Source organism: Schistocerca piceifrons, chromosome 6 (assembly GCF_021461385.2).
Source record: "Schistocerca piceifrons isolate TAMUIC-IGC-003096 chromosome 6, iqSchPice1.1, whole genome shotgun sequence".
Lineage (NCBI taxonomy): Eukaryota > Metazoa > Arthropoda > Insecta > Orthoptera > Acrididae > Schistocerca > Schistocerca piceifrons.
Genome location: NC_060143.1, coordinates 589,245,369 through 589,269,114, shown reverse-complemented (window position 1 = coordinate 589,269,114; position 23,746 = coordinate 589,245,369). Strand labels below are relative to the sequence as shown.

Sequence of the window (23,746 nt, the reverse complement as noted above, 5' to 3'; positions counted from 1 at the left end):
AGCTTCTCAGTCTGAAGAAAGTTTATTATATTCAAACTGAGAATACATTAACGGATTTTGCAGGAAACCAAAGTTAGAAATATTGGTCTGTAATTTTGCAATTCCATTTTTTTTTTTTACCCTTCTTATGCCACCTGCGCTTTTTCCTAGTTGCTTGGGACTTTATGCAGGGCAAGAGATTCACGACAAATGCAAGCTAGGTAAGGATCCAATGTCATAGAGTACTCTTTTTAAAGCAAAATTGGGATTCCATCTGGACCTGGCGATTTTTATTTGCTTTCAAACCTTTCAGTTGTTTCTCTATGCCAGGTGTCTGTTCTTTCGGACATGTCTAAAGGAACAGACACCACGTGTTAATAAAATACCAAACAGTTTGTTCTTTAGTTGCCATTTGTATTTTCTCTCAGACTTAACATGAAACCCAGCTCTGGTGTTGATTTGAGTATGTGAAAATTGGCAGCAAGCTAGACTGTCATTTTAATTACAGCTTAACTGGTAGGTAGTACCTTCATTGGGCCAATGTAGCAAAATATGTTAGTTTTGATTTGCCTTTATACAGTTCCCAGCAAAAGAAATAAGATACACAATTGTATACTTCATATTAAGCAACACACACACACACACAGCAATTTATATTTCTGTGATGGAGAAGAAACAATTTCCAGTCTACTTGGATGCAATTATACAAAGAGGGAAAGAGCTACTGAATTGCATGGCTGCTTTTACTGCCACTTCAAAGTAGTACAGACCACTGAAGTATGCAACTGATGTCGCAGTCAGAGCTGAGAAAGCAGAAAATATGATAAATCCGAGGAACGTTCAAAAATTAAAGTTTGCACATAAACCTACTACTGACTCAGTGACTGCACTGAATGTAATACTTTCAGACTTGTGATGCACAAATGGTTTTCATATACACATAATGTTTGAGCCTGTAAATCACTGCAGGCTTGTTGCCATCCACCGTCAAACTTCTAGCAGAATATTTAAGAATGCGCAAAAAACATCTGTTACAGATAGGGGCTACTGTCTGTTATGCCCTGTAAGTTAGGATGGGTCGTCTGATTGAGCAGAATTAATCCTGAATGATTAATGAACCACGTGATCAGTGTACAGGTTTTGTGGATGATGATATTCAGGGTACTGGCATGGACTACTTGTTGACACTACTTTTTGACTCTACAAGCAGTCGCAAGATACACGGAGGGCTAAATAAACTGATGTTTAAGTGAGACCAATGAAATGATATTCAAATGATTATGGTGATGAGTGAATAGAATATGTGCCGAATATAATGTATCTTATTTCTGTAATCTGTTAACAAATGTTTCCAGATGACAAAGTATTTTTTTTATTTTCTAAATGACCACTATACTTATGCATACTGATAATTAATTGAAATCACACCAGCTTGCAGAGGATGACTTTGGGGACATAAAAAGTTCCCAAAATTTAATGTGGTCATATTTTCCAAGAGTAACCTTCTAGTCTCCTCTGTTTTAGTGTCAGACTGATTAAAAATAGTGTCAATTACTAGTTCCCAAATTAAAGCATATCTTTTTACTCAGAAAAAGTGGTTTATTTACACAGACATAACTACTACATATTTACAAATAAAATGCATTAGGCACAACAGCAATTCACTTTTTCTCAGCTTGCTCCAGAGCTTTCAGCATCTCTACATCTCTCTTGCGTTGCAGCTGTTCCGCAAACTCTTGGATTTGTTTTCTATGCTGTGCACTCTCAGGGGGATACAATTCTCTTCTTGTCTTAATAACCCACTCTTCAAAGTATTCTGGCTGATTAAAAAAATGAAACATAGCAACAGGAAATGAAAGATATATTGCCATTTTTGCAGCTTCAAGTTTCCAGCCTCCCATTATCTGCTCCTTTTTTATAACAACCTGAAGTAATAAATAGACTGTACAGTTTGTTCTGTCACATTAATATCTTCTATGATAATAAAGGAAACGTTCCCCATAGAAACAATATACCTGCAAAAGTAGAAATAATAATTACTTCACACTTTATTCCTTGTGTCAAATTTTAATGTAAATGTAAGTTCTATAAAAGTTTTTTTATTGGCAATTAGATATTCCACCAATCATTCCATACCAATATCTACAACAGATGTGTAATGGTAAATTGTTTACATAGTTTTAATTACCTTGTGAATAGAGAAGAGTTCACTAGACCCACTTGGACACCCTTTCAGCACAAGCATGGATTTCTTGCGGATGCACTCTCTTGCCTGGCACTGAAACAACATTGAAGGCACCATAAACATATATAATTAATGTCACAGACAATTAACAACTTAACAATTGTGGAGTGGCAACAGGTTGCAGTATTGGCTTCTCACTGCTGTGCTAAGACAACTGACATCCAATGTAAACAACATGAGAAAAAAGATAGATTACTACTAAACGTAAATGTGACACATTGAGTAGCAGACGGCACAACGGAAAAACTTTTACACATTTAGTTTTTGGCCACAGCCTTCTTACACACACACACACACACACACACACACACACACACACACACACACACACACACACACACACACACACACTCTCTCATTCACACAAGCACACATGACCACCATCTCCGGCAGGTCGTACTGAAGCGCCATTCCAGTCCGAGCTGCTGGTGATGGAGCTCCTGGTGATGGCAGTCATGTGTACATTGTTTGATACTGAATGTTTTTCTACCCATATTCTATCAACTAGTGCTGAGGTGTGGATGTTGTCTTGGAGCGTTTACCATATACACTCCTTAATTACTGAATCACGGGCAGCTTAAAAGATATCGGAGAAAAACATCAGTGCGAGCATTGTGGGATCGTGATGCCTCGATGCACAGCTGACTCAGCCAGTGGTTGAGTTTGTAGATTGCCGTAGTTATTACTTGAGTCTCTCATATATATGTGGCGAGTTTTTCTCTTCTGCTAATTTTGATAGCAATTTTACACAGAGAAATACGGTGATGTCCAGTGTCGAATAGTCAAATTAAGAATTCCACCATGAGAAAAGTGGAAGATGATGTTAACATGTTCAGGAAGATAAGAATGTCAGTTAAGCACAAGAATTCAATTTGTGAGGATTTAAGATATTGTTTCATTATACCAGAAGGAAGAATATGAGAGCTCCACAACTTCTCAACTTGAGGCAAAAGAGGTGGACTAATATTTTCTTTAATCTTCTTTCATATGATTACTTAAATTCAAAACACTGTACAGAAAAACTGGCATTTAATTAAATTAAACTATAAATATTTAAAAAATTACACACAAATCTAACTGATGACTTATTCAATTAACCTGAAAATACTTCATTTAATTTCTCAGTTTAATTTTCAAATTTTTGTCTCCCCAATGAAGCAACATGTATTCAGTTCATTGTGAACCAAGCTATTTATGGAGACTATTAAGTGTCATAACTCATGCGCTATCAGCAGATTTTCTTGTAATGAAGGTATTCACCTGGTTGGATGGTTGGTTTAAAAGAGGGGGATGGAAGGGACCAAACTGCGAGGTCATCGGTCCCTTGTTCTCAGTAAAATAATTACGCAACGGAAAGAAGAAAAGAAAGGAGACGTACAGCGCAATACCAAGAGAAAGGAAGAACCAGAAGAACAACAGAAGGACAACCAACACTACTATGGACAAAAACAGGAAAAGAAAACCATAGACAGAAGCAAGAAACAGGCAGAAGGGGTAAAAACAAGAGAGCAGATGACCGTGGCTGGCTGACTACGAGAATAAAAAGGAAAAGCCAGCCACTCTGTGACACATTAAAACATCCACCCTAAAAGCATTAGAGTGGAGAACACAAACGGACAAAGGACACGCACTAACATTTATATAGAATGATAAAACCCACCGTCGCATATAGAACGTAAAACTAAATTAGCCGATGAGGCATTGTCAGCTAAAATTAATGGCAACGAGTCCGGTAACTGAAGAGTTCGTCGCAGGGCAGCCAATGAAGGACAGCTCACCAAGATATGGGCCACTGTCAGCCGAGTGCCTCACCCACACTGAGGTGGGTCATTACAATGCAGGAGGTAGCCGTGTGTCACCCAAGCGTGGCCAATGCGGAGCCGGCAGAGAACCACAGAGTCCCTGCGAGAGGCTGGCATGGAGGGCTACCACACATTCGTAGTCTCCTTAATGGCACACAATTTGTTGTGCGTGCTGAGGGTATGCCATTTCATCTCCCAAAGCCACAAAACCTTGCGGCGTAGTACTGAACGCAGGTCAGTTGCAGAGAAGCCGATCTACATAAGCAGTTTCCGCACAGCCCGTTTGGCCAACCTGTCGGCAAGTTTGTTGCCCGAGATTCCGACGTGACCTGGGATCCAGACAAACAATACTGAACGACCGGACCGTTCCAGGGAATAGATGGACTCCTGGATGGTCGCTATCAAAGGATAACGAGGGTAGCACTGGTCGAGAGCTTGTAGGCCGCTCAGAGTCAGTACACAGAAGAAACGCCTCCCCAGAGCATGAATGGATGTGCTCAAAAGCACAAGATATAGCCACCAGCTCGGCAGTGAAAACACTGCAGCCATCGAGCAAGGAATGCTGTTCAATATGTCCTCCACGGACATACGTGGAGCCGGCACGAACATCAGCCATCGAGCCATCAGTGTAAACCACTTCACGGCCTCGGTAATTGTCAAGAATCGAGAGGAAACGGCAGTGGAGAGCCGCGGGGTTAACTGAAAGGTCCAGGCGAAGCTGCGGCCTAGGTGTACACCACGGAAATGTACGTGAATGGACCTAAACTATAGGAGGTAAAGGCAAGGACTCCAGTTCAGAAAGAAGGGATCAGACATGAACTGCAATTGGAAGCCCTGACCTGGGCTGCCGATGTGGAAGATGAACCGTCGTGGGTGGGAGAAGGAGACGGTGATTCAGATGCGCAGGAGAACTACGAACGTGTGCTACGTAACTGGCCAGCAGTTGTGCACGCCTAACCGGCAATAGAGGCACTCCGGCTTCTACAAGGATGCTGGTCACCAGACTCATCCTAAAAGCTCCTGTCACTAGGCCAACGCCACAGTGGTCCACTGGGTCGAGTAAATGCAATGCTGAAGGTGCCACCAAACCATAAATCAGACTCCCATAGTGAATGCGGGATTGAACAAGGGCTCTGTAGAGCTGCAGCAGCGTAGAGTGACCTGCACCCCAGTTGGTGTTGCTCAGGCAGGCAGCGGAGGGTCATGAGGTGCTGCCAGCACTTCCATTTAAGCTGCCAAAGGTGAGGAAGCCAAGTCAATCGGGCACCCAGAACCAGTCTTAAGAATCGATATGTCTCTACTACAGTGAGTGGATCATCATTACGGTGAAGTTCTGGTTCTGAAAGAATGGTACGACGCCAACAGAAGTGCATAACACGTGACTTTGCAGCTGAAAACAGGAAACCGTGGGCTAGAGCCCATGACTACGCCTTGTGGATGGCTCCCTGTAGGCGCGCTCAGCAACACCAGTACTGGTGGAGCTGTACGAAATGCAACCCAACCCAACCCCAAACACACTATACGTTCCAGCAGCTTACCGAGAACGTTGGTGAGACTGATGGGCCGACAGCTATCCACATCGAGCGGGTTTTTACCAGGTTTGAGCACCGAAATGATGGCGCTCTCCCGCCATTGCGATGGAAAGAGCAGTGGCACCGGAATGATGGTGGTCTCCCGCCATTGCGATGGAAAGACGCCATTGCACCAGATCCAGTTGAAGATGACGAGATATCGCTTGTAGTCAGATGAGAGATGTTGAATCAACTGACTGTGGATCGGATCTGGTCCAAGAGCTGTATCAGGGCAACGTGCAGCAGCACCGAGGAGCTCCAGCACTGTAAATGGGGCATTATAGGATTCAATGTGGCGTGAAGTAAACGAGAGAACTTTCCCTTCCAGCCGCCGTTCGAGAGTGCTGGAGGGTATTTTCCGAAGCAGAGGCTCAAACATAGTGCTCGGCAATTGTGTTTGCGTTGGTACACAACACGCCATTTATGTTAACACCGGGAACACCTGTTGGGGTCTGGTACCCGAAAACACGTTTGATTTTTGCCCAGACTTGGGAAGGTGATGTATGGCACTCAATGGTCAAGACATATCTCTCCCAAGACTCCTGCTTCCGTCGTTTGATGAGTTGGCGAACACGAGCACGGAGCCATTTAAAGGCTATGATGTGCTCCAGGGAAGGGTGCCGCTTATTCCGCTGTAGAGAACGCCAATGCTCCTTAACTGCTACAGCGACTTCCGGAGACCACAAAGGGACTGTCTTTCGCCGGGTGCATCTTAAAGAGTGAGGGATCGCATTTTCTGCCACAGAAACAATTGTTGTAGTCACCTGCTCATCTGGGGGAGATTCTACAGTGACAGCAGAGGTGTGAAAGTTTCCCAGTCTGCCTTGTTTAAAGCCCATCTGGGCAGGCGTCCGTGGGCTTGATGCCGGGGCAGGGAGAGGAAGATGGGGAAGTGGTCACTACCACATAGGTCATCATGCGCTCTCCAGTAGATAGATGGGAAAAGTCCTAACTTCAGATTGATAAATCAATGGCTGAGTAACTACCATGAGCCACACTGAAATGTGTGGCGGCCCCAGTATTTAAGAGGCAGAGGTCGAGTTGTGAAAGTAAATTTTTGCCATCTCTGCCTTGGCCAGTAAGCACGGTGCCACCCCACAAGGGGTTATGGGCGGTAAAATCTCCCAAAAGTAGGAAAGGTTTAGCGAGTTGATCAATCAGTGCAATTAATACATTCCAGGACACTACACCATCTGGAGGATACACATGGCAGACAGTTATTTCCTGCGCTGTCCTTATTCTGACAGCCATAGCTTCAAGAGGGTTTTGAAGGGACACAGGTTCACTACAGACTGAGTTTAGGACATAAACACAAACTCCGCCTGACACTCTGTTACAGTCAGGTTCCTATAGAATCCCTTATAGCCGCAGAGGACAGGGGTCCGCATTGCCGGGAACCAGGTTTCCTGGAGGGCAATGCAGATAGCAGGTGCAAAGCTTAACAGTTGCCACAGCTCAGCCAGGCAGTGGGAAAAACCGCCACAATTCCACTTGTGAATGATGTCATCGTGAGACTGGGTAGGCATGAAACATTCAATGAGGCAGTAGACACCTCAGGGTCACCTGCTGCCACAGACTTTTTGCCTGAGCAGTCTATATTCATTTTGTCTGAGGGCCCGGCAAGATCTAGGTCCTCAGCGAACGCCAGAATCTCTACCTCACCCGCAGACGCAGAGCTCCGAGGTAGCAGTGGTGTGAGTGCCACCGCAATCCCCTTGGTTTTGGGGATCTTCTTTTTGGATTTCTCTCACTGTTCCTTGGGTTTCCCTGGCTGGGAGGACTTCACTGATTCAGTCTCCAGGACTGAGGATGATCGTGAAGCCCTGCGACCAGCTGCTTTTGGGCTCTTCAGCCACTGGCGGGTGTTATCTTTCCCACTAGCAGAAACCTGGGAAGGGAGTGACTCAAGGGACACCTGCCTAGTGAGAGCAGCCAAAGAAGTTGTACACTTCTCCTGCTTAGAAGTGGGGATGGATGTCCCCGATGGTTGGGGGAGCAGGCGGGAGGAGGGGGTGGGAGGTGTTGTTCCTGAAGTAGGTGGTGCAGGAACAACAGGGAGGAAAGTGCCTCCCACCATCAAGGGGGCGGGTGTAATCTTCCGGCTCTGAGAGGTGACTGGGGTTAGCGGAGCTTGTACAGGATGTAGGCACTAAAATTTCCTCTTAGCCTCAGTGTAGGTCAGTCGGTCCAGGGTGTTGTACTCCATGATTTTCCTTTCTTTCTGGAGAATCCTGCACTCTGGCAAGCAAGGCGAATGGTGCTCTCCACAGTTGACACAGATGCGAGGTGGGGCACATGGAGTATTGGGATGTGATGGGCGTCCGCCATCTTGACATGTGACACTGTAAGTACAGCAGGAGACATATGACCAAACTTCCAACATTTAAAGCACCGCATTGGGGGAGGGATTTAGTGTTTCACATCACAGTGGTAGACCATCACCTTTATCTTCTCGGGTAATGTATCACCTTCGAAGGCCAAGATGAAGGCACTGGTGGCAATCTGATTATCCCTCGGACCCAGGTGGACACGCTGAATGAAATGTACACTTCGCCGTTCTAAATTGGCACACAGCTCATTGTCAGACTGCAAAAGAAGGTCCCTGTGAAATATGATACCCTGGACCATATTTAAGCTCTGTTTTGATCGAGACTGACCCAGATATCATTTTGGACAAGCCCTCCACCTCCCCAAACTTGTCCACTAAATGCTCTACGAAAAACTGAGGCTTCATTGTCACGAAAGATTCCCCGTCAGCTCTCGAACATACGAGGTACCGGAGCGAATAAGGGCTGCTGCCATCCTTAGCCTGACATTCCTTCCACGGTGTGGCCAAGGAGGGGAGCGATTTGGGGTCGTACTTCTGTGCACTGAATTGAGCCCGTGAACACTTAAGAGACTGCTGGTGTGTGACCACCAGCAAGAGATTATGTACTTCACTCCATTGTGTGTCATCCACCCTGATGCCACCCACTCCGACCAGGACCATCTCCACGGTCGCCACCCAGCGGCAGCAAAGGCCATCTGGTAAGATGGTCCCGATGCCCCAGGTAGATGGTCATCTACCCCTGGGCATACATGGGGAGTTAATGGTGCAGGCATCAGCAGAGCGATCCTCGTGTGGTCAGGGGGCTACAACCAACAGGGTACATGGCGGCCCCACCACAACGGACTGGCTACTGTTACTGCACAGTCGATGGAAAAAAAAACGCACCCAGGAGGGTGACCTCGCCCAACAGTGGGAGAACGAGCAGAAGTGCAGATCCATATCGATGAAGGATGCAATAGGTCTCAGCGCACGAGGGACACGATGCACCGTGTAAGGTGCCCTTCCCCAATTGGCTCGCTCTTCGGGAAAATTTTGAAAAATGGTGGTCAAACCCAACACGGCACCACCACAAAGGCCGAAACGTGTGAGACTCCTTTTAGTCGCCTCTTACGACAGGGAGGAATACCTCGGGCCTATTCTAACCCCCGGAACCACAGGGAGGGCATTCACCTTGCAACCACTGTTGGAAGATGGTAGCTGTTTGTACACCACGTGGTTGCACAATTACGTAGCTCCATCACCCCCTTCCTATACAGGCACCAAACGCTCAGATGTGAGTAGGCGCACATTAGTGAGCTCATCCCGGTGCAGGCAACGCATATAACAAATCAAACTTGAAGTAACTGTCACTGAGTGGAGAAGTGGGTTGCACTATCCTTCATGTACTCTTAGTGTAGCACAGAAATAAGTGAGACACTCAGCCACAAAAAATTTTGACCACTTACCCAGTGACGTAAATAATTTACCAGATGGTAAAATTAACTACAAGTACAGACTGAAATTGTATCTGCTCGGTAATTCCTTCACGTCAACTGAACCTACGAATACCAAATATCGTCTTCATCCCATAACATAATAATGGTGTGATACAGAAAACAGAAAATTGGCAGAATGCAGACAGTAATTCTTTTGTGTCTACATTAGTTTCTAGAATATACGTCGTGTTGTACCTACACTCTTTACCGATAACCACTACATATACAAAATCACGTCAGCTGACAACTGCTTGCCTAAAATGACAAGGTCAGAGAAACATTAACAAAACTATTAACTATACAAGTACAGACTCCTATCACTGACAACTCAATGTACACAGGCACAGATCTTGTCTGTCTGCTTACTGCAGAGAAGACACAAGTGGATGAGGCCCCACTGGCAATGGCCCAATGTGTGTGTATTTCCTGCCAGGAGCACTGGTTGCAGGCAGCAGTGGAGTGGTGCACCTGCTTTGCCCACCTGCCACTGGCACTGTAGTGGCAGACTGCGTGGGTCCACTGCCTCTCCCGTGGAGCCAGTGCCTGAAAAAATGGAAGAAGGTTGGCCAGATCTGCCCAAGTGACCCAACGATGACGACAGCAGTGGCGGCAGTGGCACACCGGCAGCTGTACTGCGACATCATTGACTTCCATTGACCCCTACACATCTGAAGAGGGATTGCCATCACAGAGAGTGGCTATCAGCTGCCTCCAGCCTGGCGGGGTGCGTGGGCAGGAGTGTCCCAGACGACGGTGCGATGGCCGAGCGATGTGATGACCCCACATGTGAGGGAGTCTGTGGACCGTGTAGCAGCAAGAGAAGGAGGTAGCAACAATAAGAGAATGTCTGCCTGGTGCTCTGAAGAGTGGGTGGCATTCGGGCAGCCACTGTCAGACAATGGTAGAGGGTGCGGGGCAGCAGTTCCGTCTCGACGTCACCGTCGGCTACTGGCACGTGCGAGGAAGGAGTCTCCGTAGTGCCCGGCGCTCGGTAGGACGCGGCACCTGCGGGAGGACCCTCCGACGGCATCCACTGCGGCTGTGGTGGATTGTTGCCTCACCGATGGTGTAGTCGACTCTGATGCCGGGATAGTGACGCCCTGCCGGTGTCCACAGTGAACATTCGGTGACTCGGCATCTCCCAAATCGTAGCCGGTGCCCGTCCTGGTCACCAACTAGTACACACACCCAGATGGGATCGCCCTCGGCACATTGTGAAGGGCACAGCCGCACCACGGGCCGTGGCATAGGATGGAACAGTATCTGGATTTGTTGGCTATGTGGAACCTCTGCTGAGCTATAGTTGTACAGAGGGGTGGTCCTGTAGGTGCTTAGGAACAGAGGCAATGCTTTATCAGCAGACAAGTCCACCAAGTAGTTTGCCAATGGTGTCTCAAATGTATGCAATCATATGTTGTGCCTCACAATTCAATTGGAGGTGAAATGGTGCAGATGGGGGGTGAATAATACCATTCTGGATGCAGAAATTGTGGAAGAACACCAAAGCAAACTGTGGGCCATTATCAGAGATGACTGCCTGTGGCAATCTTTCGATCACAAAAATCTGCATAAGAATCCACACAGTAGCATCTCCTGATGTGGAGCGCGTGTCGTACGGATAGTTTGACAGTGCATCAACCACTACTAACAACGTGGAATTACAGGAAGGACCTGCAAAATTGATGTGGATGTCACACTTTGCATCTGCAGATAAGCTTTTCAAGCAATGCCGAGCCAGTAGACAAAACGCCTTGCCTCACTAATATTTTCATGCAGTTTATGCTTCAGTGGTTATGGTGGAGAAGAACAAGAATCCAGCACCACACAAACAGTGTGGTGATAATGTGGACTTCATATGAATCCTTACCACAAAGGAGTGTGGCCGTAAGGTGCCACAAGCGTGAGATGGAATTTGTTTCCATAAAGGAAAAGTGGAACTTGTAGATCGTTTAGTCAGTCACCAACACTTCCTTTTGTATTTGTGAATAACTGCATTGAGCTGTGGTCAACATCTTTGAGGCATATGCCAGAGGTTGCTCAAATCCATCAGCTTCCCTGTGAGACAAAACTGCCCTAAGTCCATACTGGGAAATGTCTGTGACAAAAACCAGCTGTTTACTGGGTGCAAAGGTAGCAAGACATGGAGAAGACATTAATTAGCGAGGACTTGATGTGGACAAATGCCTTGTCACAGTTCACTGAAAACACAAAAGAAACACCTTTCTTCTGCAAACTGTTTATGGGATGAATGAGTCTGACACACTGGGAATGAATTTTGAATAATAATAGACTTCCCCTAGAAAAGCTTGAGTTCTTTCAGGCTTTGTGGTTTAGGAAGCTTGATATTCTACTTCTGTCTGGGGGAAAAACAACTTGGACTTTCACAGGTTTCACTTAAGGCCTGTCTCTTTCAGTTTAGTGAAAAGATACAGAAGTTTGTCAATAGGTTTCTGCCATGAGGACCCTGTGATGAGAATATTATCCAGATAATTTGCACAACATGGGAGGTCGCATATGAACTGTTCTAAGAATTGCCAAAATATAGCAGGGGCACTCCCAAAGCCAAACGGCAAGCATGTGTAACGGTACAACCTGAACAAGTGTTGAGAACCATGGTCTGTTGGGATGGGAACCCAGACGGAGCTGTAGATACACCATTGTGAAATCAATTTTTGAAAAACATTTGCTAGACAGCGACGACTAATGCTGGATTTGAAATCTCCACACAAAGGAAGTGACCCTGAAGATTTGTGAATGACAACCAATGGCATAGCCGATTGGCTAGAGGGAACTGGTTCAACGATACCCAGGCTCTGGAACCTGTTGTGTTACTCCTTGACTGCTGATCTTAGGGTGAACAGGAGAGGCTGTTCATGACAACTTTTAGTTATGGCCATTGGTTTGTGGGTTATGTGTGCCTTAAAATCCTTTAAATTCCCAAAACTCGAGGAAAGCAAGATACCAACCTCATGGCAGAGGTCATCCATTTCCTGGAATGGAATGAAGTTGGAAACCGAGATCGACCACATCTCGAATTTGAAATCTAAAATTTTCTCTAATGTTGCACTGTCTCCTGCCAAAAGACGTGATTGTCTTCGTGACAAGTTGATACTCCACGTCTATCATGAACTTTCCTTCAGCAGGAATGGGCTTGTTTCCATAACCAACCAAACCATGATTTGTGGAGGAGAGAGGTGGTCAACCCAGACAATGATATGTTCCCAGGTCACGAGGGGCACAGAGGACCCGGTGTCAACCTGGAAATGGAATGGTTGTTGCTCAATCAACAGCATAATATAAATCTTGCTGGGGATGTTGAGCTGTCAGCCATGGACTGGTGTAACACTGTGCCCTTCTGTGAACTTCAGACTCACATCCAAAGCCCTGCTGCACAGGTAGCAATGACACACCAAGGCAAACAGGGCCTTGTTTACAGGAAGTGGCCACCTACAGCACGTCTATGTGGGCAACAGTGCCACGAGTGTACACACAAACAATCAGGGCACGACAGGAAACTGCAGTGGAAAACAGCAACTGCTGATTGTGACCTAAATAAATTGGAGATCAAACTGTGGGCATCAGGGAATGCCGCTGATATTGTGCCAACGAGCGCACGGACACAACATCCGTGACACTCTGGATGATCTAAATGCAACGCCTCCCGATGGACCTCTCTGTCTGGAGCAGAATGAACAACAATGTTGCAAATCAGAGAATCGACACAGGAGGGTTGGCAGTGAGCGCACACAAATTTACACTTCCTACTTAGCCCACAGAGGTTGGCTACACACGCTTGTCAGAACTGGACTGGTTTCTTCTTCTTCTTCTTCTGCTGCTGCTGCTGGTGGACCTCCATATGGAAAACCACCATGTGTATTTGTTTAAGATAATAACCACTAAGGAAGTCATATTTCAGAAATAACAACACTGATGGGCCTTTCAATGGGGGCAAGTTTTCGAAGCAAATAAAATGTTCTAGGTGAAAGCTTTTTGCAGTGATGGATCCTCTACCTGATATAATGCTGCAGTAGACACTGTGCCTTTTATGTCTGTGTGTGTGTGTGTGTGTGTGTGTGTGTGTCCCAATCTTCCTTTGCTTCTTGGAATAGTGGACGAACAGAGAGTGGGCAGATTCGCATATATGCAGCAGAGAACTGTGTGTGTGTGTGTGTGTGTGTGTGTGTGTGTGTGTGTGTGTGTGTGGGGGGGGGGGGGGGGGGGGGGAGGTGCGTTGTTCCCAGCGAATTTATACATAACTGATGAAACAAGTCTAACTCCTGCTGCAGGTGCTCAAGCTGTCGCTGCTGCATCTATTGAACTATAATGCCTGATCCATTTCGCTTGCAGAAGACACACACCGAATGAACTATCTCTTCATCAAAACTACTATATCTGCATTCTTTACTGGCAACCACTACATACACAAAATTGTGTTGGCTGGTAATTGCGTGCCAGATAATGAGAAGGTTAGTGAAATATTAACACAAGTATTAAGTGTACAAGTACAGAGTCCTATAACTGAGAACTGAATGCACACCATCACGGAGCTGGTCCGACTCAAGAACATTTGCGTACGACTGAGAAGATGCAATTGGATGAGGCCCCTCTGCCAGGGACCCCAACATGTTTGTATTTGTCGGCCTGAGCACGGCTGCACGCAATGATGGCACAACCGCTTCGCCCAGCTGATGCTGGTGGCAGATTGCATGGGTGCACCGCTACAAATTGTGGTGACAGATTGATCGGTTGCGTACCGCACACTCTAGCTTAGGATGGAAGGTAACATTCTGGATGTGAATTGGGAAAGCCAATGAATGTGAATATCAGGTTTTGAATGTGGCAACATGCTGACCAGTACTGTAGTCCACAATCTGCATCTACATCCATACTCCGCAAGCCACCTGACGGTGTGTAGCGGAGGGTACCTTGAGTAACTCTATCGGTTCTCCCTCCTATTCCAGTCTCATATTGTTCGTGGAAAGAAGGATTGTCGGTTTGCTTCTGCGTGGGCTCTAATCTCTCTGATTTTATCCTCATGGTCTCTTCGTGAGATATACTTAGGAGGGAGCAATATACTGCTCGACTCCTCGGTGAAGGTATGTTCTCAAAACTTCAACAAAAGCCCGTACCGAGCTACTGAGCGTCTCTCCTGCAGAGTCTTCCACTGGAGTTTATCTATCATCTATGTAACGCTTTCGCGATTACTAAATGATCCTGTAATGAAGTGCGCTGCTCTCCGTTGGAACTTCACTATCTCTTCTATCAACCCTATCTGGTATGGATCCCACACAGCTGAGCAGTATTCAAGCAGTGGGCGAACAAGTGTACTGTAACCTACTTCCTTTGTTTATGGATTGCATTTCCTTGCGATTCTTCCAACGAATCTCAGTCTGGCATCTACTTTACCGACGATCAACTTTATATGATCCTCCATTTTAAATCACTCCTAATGCATACTCCCAGATAATTTATGGAATTAACTGCTTCCAGTTGCTGACCTGCTATTTTGTAGCTAAATGATAAGGAATCTTTCTTTCTATGTATTCGCAGAACATTACACTTGTTTACATTGAGATTCAATTGCCATTCCCTGCACCATGTGTCAATTCGCTGCAGATCTTCCTGCATTTCAGTACAATTTTCCATTGTTACAACCTCTCGATATACCACAGCTTCATCTGCAAAAGCCTCAGTGAACTTCCGATGTCATCCACGAGGAAAAGTGAGTTCAGTTGTGAGTTGGTAAATGTGTAATAATATGGTTTTTTGTGTGTGTGTGTGTGTGTGTGTGTGTGTGTGTGTGTGTGTGTGTGTTTTCTACTTCTGAGGAAGGAATTTCTTTATGGTTGTGCCTGTCTGTGACTCAATGCCTCCTCTGCAAGGTGAGTATTAGTCTATCCTTTCCATACTGCTGCTGTTATTCCATCCTGGACTTTCCACTGTTTATATACAAAGGTTCTATAATGATGTATAACTGCAAAACTCATTCATTCTACATTAAAGCAAGAGGTCGCAATCGCGATCGTGGAGCAGGCAAATAACTTTAAACCAAACACCATATGCATAGCATATGAAGTCACATTTCAAAGAACATATTTATGTATCATGTTGTTCACTAGACACTTGCTGACTAAGAAAATGAGCTTTTCATAGCTTGTTTCTCATATTTCACTCTACAGTATCTGATGGAATTCATTCTCCATTGTGTAGCTGAAGCAAGTAAAGTATTCATCAAGAACAACTTATAAAAATAGTCTATTGTGTGAAGTGTGTCACTCAACATAGTATTGAGGCCTCTGAAACACATTTGTTTCCCTTTAAATTTACTCCTTAGTAATTTGTGGGCATTAAAACATACTGCTTTCAGGTACATTGATATTTATGCAGCCATAGAGAATAAGTATAAAAATAATTTTCTTGTAGCCACTGCCTATTTGTCAGAGACTCAAAATAAAGATCTTGTTCTTATGCCATATGTCATTAACAAGCAGACAAGACACACAGAGCAAGTAATATCTGTCTAAACTCAACAGAGAACTAGAAGTACAGTGAACATACATATACAACACATCAATTACTTGCAATTTTGGAGAACACTGACAAGAGTAGAGAAATAGACACTTCAAAGCGAGTGAAAAGAGTATCTAAACAATGGTTTCGTATTCTGGATGATGTCAAAAGGTTGCTCCTTACATGGATAAATAAAAAGCAATTGCAAGGAGACACTATTAATGAGAACATCATTTGTGAGATGGCGAGAATGATTTCTGCCAATCTCATTAAGAAGATACCAGGATCACAACGAGCCGAAGAAGTGTTTTAAGGGAAGCCATGAATGGTTCCACAAGTCTAAGAGAAGAACTGGCATCCACAGCACTGTGAGACACAGCGAAGCAGGCAGGTCCGACATAAAGGCAGCAGCGAATGTCGTCAGCAATTTCAAGATGCTCGTAGAGTCTTTTAGATTAGATTTTTTAGATTAGATTTACTTTCATTCCAATTGATCCGTAGTGAGGAGGTCCTCCAGGATGTGGAACATGTCAGAAAAACAACAATACATGACAAATATTTAAACTAAAACAAATAAGCTAATGTACCATTCCACAGGCCCAAGTGGAATGATCGTCATTTTTTAATGAACACTAAGAGTCATTTTACAAATACTATTGCACTGAATTTAAAATAAAAAAGTTTTATATTTATTTATAAGGTAAGAAACATGTAATACAACTACTGTAATACTTATTTACAATGAACACATTACTGCACTGAAATGGTGCAGAAGTTAGATTATACTTACACACACACACACACACACACAAATTTTCAGTGAACACATTACTGCACTGAAATTGTGCAGAAGATATGTTGTACTTATATACAAATCAGTTGGTTTTCCTCAGAAATTCATCAATGGAGTAGAAGGAGTTGGCCACCAATAAATCCTTTAGGCTTCTCTTAAACTGAATTTCATTGGTTGTTAAGCTTTTTATGGCTGCTGGCAAGTTATTGAAAATGTGTGTTCCTGAATAATGCACACCTTTTTGTACAAGACTAAGTGACTTTAAATCCTTGTGAAGATTATTCTTATTTCTAGTATTGATTCCATGAATTGAGCTATTGGTTTGAAAAAGTGATATATTTTTAATGACAAATTTCATTAAGGAATAAATATATTGGGAAGCTGTAGTTAGTATCCCTAGTTCCCTAAACAGGCTTCTGCAGGATGTTCTTGAGTTCACACCACATATAATTCTTACTGCACGTTTTTGTGCCCGGAAAACTTTAGCTTGGCTTGATGAATTACCCCAGAAAATAATCCCATATGACATTATGGAATGAAAGTAAGCATAGTATGCCAGCTTTTTCATTTTTATATCCCCTATGTCTGACAAAATTCGCATTGCAAACAGAGATTTGTTAAGACGCTTCAGCAGTTCTGTGGTGTGCTCCTCCCAGTTGAATTTATTATCAAGCTGTAATCCCAAGAATTTAACACCGTCCACTTCTTCTATCTTCTTGTCATCATATGTTAGACATATACTCTTGGGACACCCCTTACAAGTTCTGAACTGCATATAGTGTGTTTTTTCAAAGTTTAGTGACAAAGAATTGGCTAGGAACCAGTGATTAATGTCTACAAATATTTTATTGGCTGATCTTTCTAAGACTACACTTGATTTGCTATTTATTGCAATGTTTGTATCATCAGCAAACAAAACAAACTTGGCATCTGGTAATGTTACTGATGAAAGGTCATTGATATACACAAGAAAAAGTAAGGGCCCCAAAATGGAACCTTGTGGGACCCCACATGTAATTAGTTCCCAGTTGGATGATGCCTGATAGCTTGATACATGTCTCTTTCCTAATAACACCCTTTGTTTCCTGCCAGAGATATAAGATTTGAACCATTTTGCAGCATTTCCTGTTACACTATAATATTCTAGTTTACTTAAAAGGATATTGTGATTTACACAGCGGAAAGACTTACCTTTTTTCCCCCAAGGTAAGTCTTTCCGCTCCCGGGATTGGAATGACTCCTTACCCTCTCCCTTAAAACCCACATCCTTTCGACTTTCCCTCTCCTTCCCTCTTTCCTGATGAGGCAACAGTTTGTTGCGAAAGCTTGAATTTTGTGTGTATGTTTGTGTTTGTTTGTGTGTCTATCGACGTGCCAGCGCTTTCGTTTGGTAAGTCACATCATCTTTGTTTTTAGATATATGACAATATAAATACGTGTTCTGCTGAAAACAAACCCATTTATAAGCTCATAGCATGTGACTCGGCAATACGGATAAGTGAATGATGCGTCTGTCAACAAGAGCATCAATCGTGCGGAGTAACTGGTTCAGTACAGTATCCCGTCCTCGTCTTCCTGAAGCCGTCCATTTCATTTCCCCCACAGCAGTTGCAGGATTCCGACTGTCAGGAGCAAGCAAGGTGGCGCAGTGGTTAGACACTGGACTCGCATTCGGGAGGACGACGGTTCAATCCCGCGTCCGGCCATCCTGATTTAGGTTTTCTGTGATTTCCCTAAATCGCTCCAGGCAAATGCCGGGATGGTTCCTTTCTAAGGGCACGGCCGACTTCCTTACCCGTCCTTTACTAATCCGATGAGACCGATGACCTGACTGTCTGGTCTCCTTTCCCAAACAACCCAACCCCCAGCAATATCCTGTAACTGTAAACGGCAGTCATGACAGGTGCCATTCCTGTCCTGCCTCTCCTTTTTACATGTGGCACAACATGATCTTCTCCAAATCAAACTAACTGAATGGTATTTCCTAATGAGAAACCCAGTGGGTAATCTTTCTTTGTGTATATCTGGTGTAGTAGTTATTACTCCTACCTATGCTGTTGCATATCCAAGCATATAGTACATTTCAAGCCTGTTTGACATTTGTCACATGCCGCCTTTGTGGTGTTCCAGCATTAACAGTCAACAGCGTAAGACTCAGAGTCAGACGGAAGAGAGGGATCCAGGTGGGAAAGGAACAGATGTGGGCTCATGCATTCTAGGAAGTGGTTGGCATGTTCATGTAGGATGAGAGGCTCTGATGGATTGAAGGTGCTTTCTGTAGGCAGTTTGAAGTTCATTACAATGTGCCAGCTGAGGTGGTCGGTATTTATGGAAGCAGGTATAAGTTAAGGATGCATGAGCCAGGAAGTGTTAAGGAGTTCCAAGTAGGCAGTTGTGATGGACCTAGAGATTTTTGAAGATTTTCTGCAGTTCGGCCCAGATAGGAGCATGCAGTACCCCATTACCAAGTACAGTGTGGCGCCTGAGTAGCTATACACAGCACAGCACACCATACTGGTTCCCCTCAACTCCAGATAAGGGAACTTGCTCTCCAACATATTCCTACACCTGCCAAAATCCTGGGGTTAACCTCAATTTAGGCCCTTCCCCCCCCTTTTCTCCCCTCTTTACATTAGTAAATTTGCCCTGTCTTTATTTAATATATAATATTTCACACTTACTCAGTTATTTTCTCTTTCTATTTTCTTTTCTGTACCTTTGTGTTTTACTCCTCCTCCCCCCCCCCCTCCCTCTCCTGCCATGTCTTTTCTGCTTTCCTTCCAGTTCTTAATTCCTCTACTCATTTTACTTTTCATTTCTCTTCCTCTTAATCCAGCTTTACTTCTCATTCTACCTTGTCCTTTCTGGACTGATGCTAGCTTAGTGTTTTCCAATGTACTACCTTAACCCTTTCTATCAGTTACCCTCCATCTTCGCTCTCCTCTTCTTCAAAACATATGATACTCTCGACCTCCTACTCCTTCCCAAATCTAACCTTTGTGTTGAGTCCTATCGACAAGTGACTTCAAATTGATTCTATATTTCTAGATTTCCAGAAGGCTTTTGGCACTGTACTTCACAATCAGCTTGTAATAAAATTGCACACTAACTGATTATTCATCTGTTACATGACTGGATTCGTGATTTCCTGTCAGAGAGGTCACAGTTCATAGTAACTGATGGACAGTCATAGAATAAAACAGAATTGATTTCTCCCTTTCCCCTAGGTAGTGTTAAATGCCCTCTGTGTTCCTTATCTATATTAATGATTTAGGAGACAATCTGAGCAGCCATATTAGGTTGTTTGCAGATGATGCTGTCATTTAATGTCTAGGTAAGTCATCAGAAGATCAAAACCAATTGCAAAATGATTTTGATAAGCTATCTGCATGGTGCAAAAATTGGCAGTTGACCCTAAATAATGAAAAGTTGTGAGGTTATCCACACGGGTGGTAAAAGGAATCTGTTGAACTTCTGCTACATGATAAATCAATCAAATCTAAAGGCCATAGCTGTAACTAAATACCTAGGAATTACAGTTGTGAACAACTTAAATTGGAAAGAATATACAGAAAATATTATGGAAAAGACGAACCAAAGACTATGGTTTGTTGGCAGAACACTCAGATCTACTAAAGAGACTGCCTTGCCTGCACTACACTTGTCTGCCCTCTTTTGGAGTACTGCTGTGCAGTGTGGGAAGCTTACTAGGCAGGATTAACATACTACAACCAGAAAGTTCAAAGAAGGGCAGCAAATTTTGTATCATCAACAAAGAGGAAAGAGAGCATCACGGACACGATACAGGATTTGGGGTGGAAATCATTAAAACAAAGGCGTTTTTCAGTGCAGCAGCATCTTCTCTCGACAATTCAATCATCAACTTTCTCCTCCAAATATGAAAATATTTTTTTGATGCCAACCTACATAGGTAGAAACAATCAATCATGATAGTAAAATAAGGGATATCAGAGCTTGCACAGAAAGATATAGCTGTTTGTATTTTCCACGCACTGTCCGAGAGTGGAATAACAGAGAATTAGTGTGAAGGTGGCTCAATGGATCCCCTGCCGCCAAGCACTTAGGTGTGACTTGCAGACTAGCCATGTAGATGGAGATGTGGATGTACCCATCTTTAATCCTTGTGGACGGAACTGATAGTTCTATAGCTTGTTGATAGTTTTTCCTACTTTGGGAAGTGGCCGTAATTTCAACACACGAAGCTATGTGACAGCCAACAACCCTACCTCAATTTTACAGGTAATGGATATCTTTTCATGCTAATTAAGCAAGCAATAGTAGAGAAAAAGATAGTACAATTGAGAAAATAGTAGGTTCCAGAATTTCTCTCCTAGCCATGGCTTTCCTGTTAATTTTATTAAATTTCATTGTTGTATTTATGAGTAGTATGTAAGACTTTAATAACATTCAATTTTGATAGCACCATACTTCCCTCTGGTCCTTCTTTCTATACTCCTGAAGGCCCTGCTTCCTAATGGGATCTAATGAAACTGAAGTACCAACTGATGGAATCAGGTACATTTTCAGTTAAGTAAAAGTCAAAATAATTCTGCTTGCCTTGTTCCCTCAGTTATAAGGCTTAATTTTGCTGGAAACTCTTGCGTTGGTTTCTGTTTTCAACTGCAGCATTTACACACATAACTGTTCGGTCACTACATTTGATAGTCACTGTAGAGTGCTGCCCTCTCTGAAGTTATTTGTGCCCGAGCGTCTATGTTCAGCAGGTCACCAATCTAAGGGTGCCTAATGGTATATTTGCAGCTGCAATGAAGAGAATGGCTGTGAATGCAGGCTCGGTCAGTCAACTACCACAAGCTAGTGGCTCATGTGTCTCATACACTGAACGGGGATGTGTATATTTTGGCACACAATGAACTGTGGAAGGTCTCAGATGCAAATTAATAGTGACCAAGACTTTCCACAATTCATTGTATGCCAACTCTGAATGGTCGCCTGCTGTGTAGATGAAAGCATTTCTCTTATCAAGTGAACACTTATCAACATTCACTGCAATCTGAATGGATCCAAAATTGATGCCTTTTAAATTCCTCGTCCTCCGATAACACATTTGGTTTATGTTCTGTCTGCAGATGCAAACACTTTGGTTCTTCCGGACCAGATTGCAATGAATTCAATGAAGCAACATGCAGTGGCAGCCATCTGTCAGAAGAACTGCAGTGACAACTTTCCGTGAAACCGCAAGGAGATGCAACCAACAGCACCGACATGACACTTCTGTAAGCAGAGTATCCAGTCTGGCTATGCTGCTTCCTGTAATTTCCATTCATCCTAACTGCTGCTTCTGCTGCTGCATGCTAGCATTAGCTTTCTACAGTGAACAAAATTGTAAGAAAGGAATTCGTAACTTCATGCTCAATGGAGAAAGCGAGTCTCATGAGACAAAGTTTGTGAACAAATCTGGCGTAACAGGTATATACCGGACACCTCATACTACTGTCAGGATAGAACAGTTGCCAAATATCATGGAGAAATATGCTGTGCATGCAATCATAGCTTTAATTGTTTAAAGAAAGAGATATGAGCTGAGGAGAAAGAACACTCCAAAAATATGGAATCCAGCACCTGGTGAAACCTTGTCCGCTGTGTTGGCGTGATTCATCTGAATTGCTACTCTTTGTCTTTTTCTTTGCCAGATGCTGGGTCTGTTCTGAGTGTATAAAAACACAGCACCAAGTTGCCTGCCACAAAACTGCCACATTGTTTGACAGTGATGTAATGCAATGCAGGCATCTTTGTAAGTCTCGTCCTAAGTCATAAGGAATTGGAAGAAATTGGTGTCATCATTTGTTTAATTCATTAACAGGTGAAGCACACGATGTAACTACCATCTTCTGATGATTAACACTAATTTTAAGGCAGCTTTTGCTTTGTTTGCAATAGATAGAACAATCCTCGATTGATTGCATCAGCGCATTTAAAGCAACTGTTACTTCTACTGTCAATGACAGAGATATGTGCAAGTGAACTTCGTGTACTACTGAATGATGCTTCAAGCAATATGCAGGCAGTACAACTAGATGCCTCTTTACAAGATGTAATTATGTCACAGCCACTCATAGAAAGGGGTGACAAGTCTCTAAGATCAGGATCTGAAGCTAATTCGAGCTCAAAGAGCTTCCTGACATTCAAATAAAGTGCACATTTCTTGAAATCAAATGCAAATCATAAGAAATTGTCAAGGCTACAGTACCACCAGATAAGGGCACACCCAACAATAAACAGCCCAGTGCGTCAATGCCAGACAGTTTAGGCATTTGAGACAGACTAATGTCACTGCTAGTGCTGCTTGTGTCATGTGCTATCAGCCTAATGTGCTGCACAAGTGCAGTAGATTCAGACACACCACATGTACAGAGTCCAAAGACATTGTGGTGCAGAAAAACGTTTGCTACAATTGTCTGACAAGTAATCACAGGGCTTCCTACTGCAAATCTGTTGGCTGTGCTACTTGTCGAGACTGACACTATGCGCAGAATCACAACGCGCACAAGGTGGAATAAGGAAGGACTGCACAAATGACACCAAACACACGTACAATGGCAAAACATAAATCAATTACATTGAGTTGATGTTCGCTGAAGGTCACACCAGGCAAACAAGTGCTTCATCCAACAGTGAAAATAAAGCTGCAAGACAGTAGAGGCAAGTGGAAAACTTATTGTGCTTTTTTAGATTGATTTTCGCACTACAGGTTGAAGTGCACTTATGGAGTGCTAAGCTCTTCCTTTGTGTCCCGCTGTTGGCAATATGTTTCTGACAGTTGTAGCCAATTGCATGACAGTATATAGTAGCCAATGAGAGTCACTTAATCTGATATCCATAACAGACTCATGTGCAACGTAGCCCAAGATCATTGCAGTAACCTAAGTATGTTTTATTTCTGATTTTGCCAAAAAATAATGACAACAGAATAAAAAAATTGACAATAGAATAAAATACCAACTAATGCTATTTATGAACCCTAGGAAATTATGAACGTGCACACCATAAGCGCACTTTT

At 43.7% G+C, this 23,746-nt stretch overlaps 1 protein-coding gene across 4 annotated transcripts in view; it reads right to left on the bottom strand.

Annotated features, from left to right (window-relative positions):
• The window catches only part of LOC124802973, a 74,256-nt gene that overhangs the window by 47,386 nt on the left and 3,124 nt on the right, over positions 1 to 23,746 (bottom strand). The window contains exons 2-3 of one of the 4 annotated variants that reach the window (XR_007017174.1): positions 2,168 to 2,251; positions 1,930 to 1,994 (exon numbers count right to left, since the gene is read on the bottom strand). The gene's annotated coding sequence lies outside the window, so the exon portion shown is untranslated. Of the gene's footprint in view, positions 1 to 1,929; positions 1,995 to 2,167; positions 2,258 to 23,746 lie in introns of those variants that run through there. The other 3 variants (XR_007017173.1, XM_047264067.1, XM_047264068.1) reach the window with 3 other exon arrangements.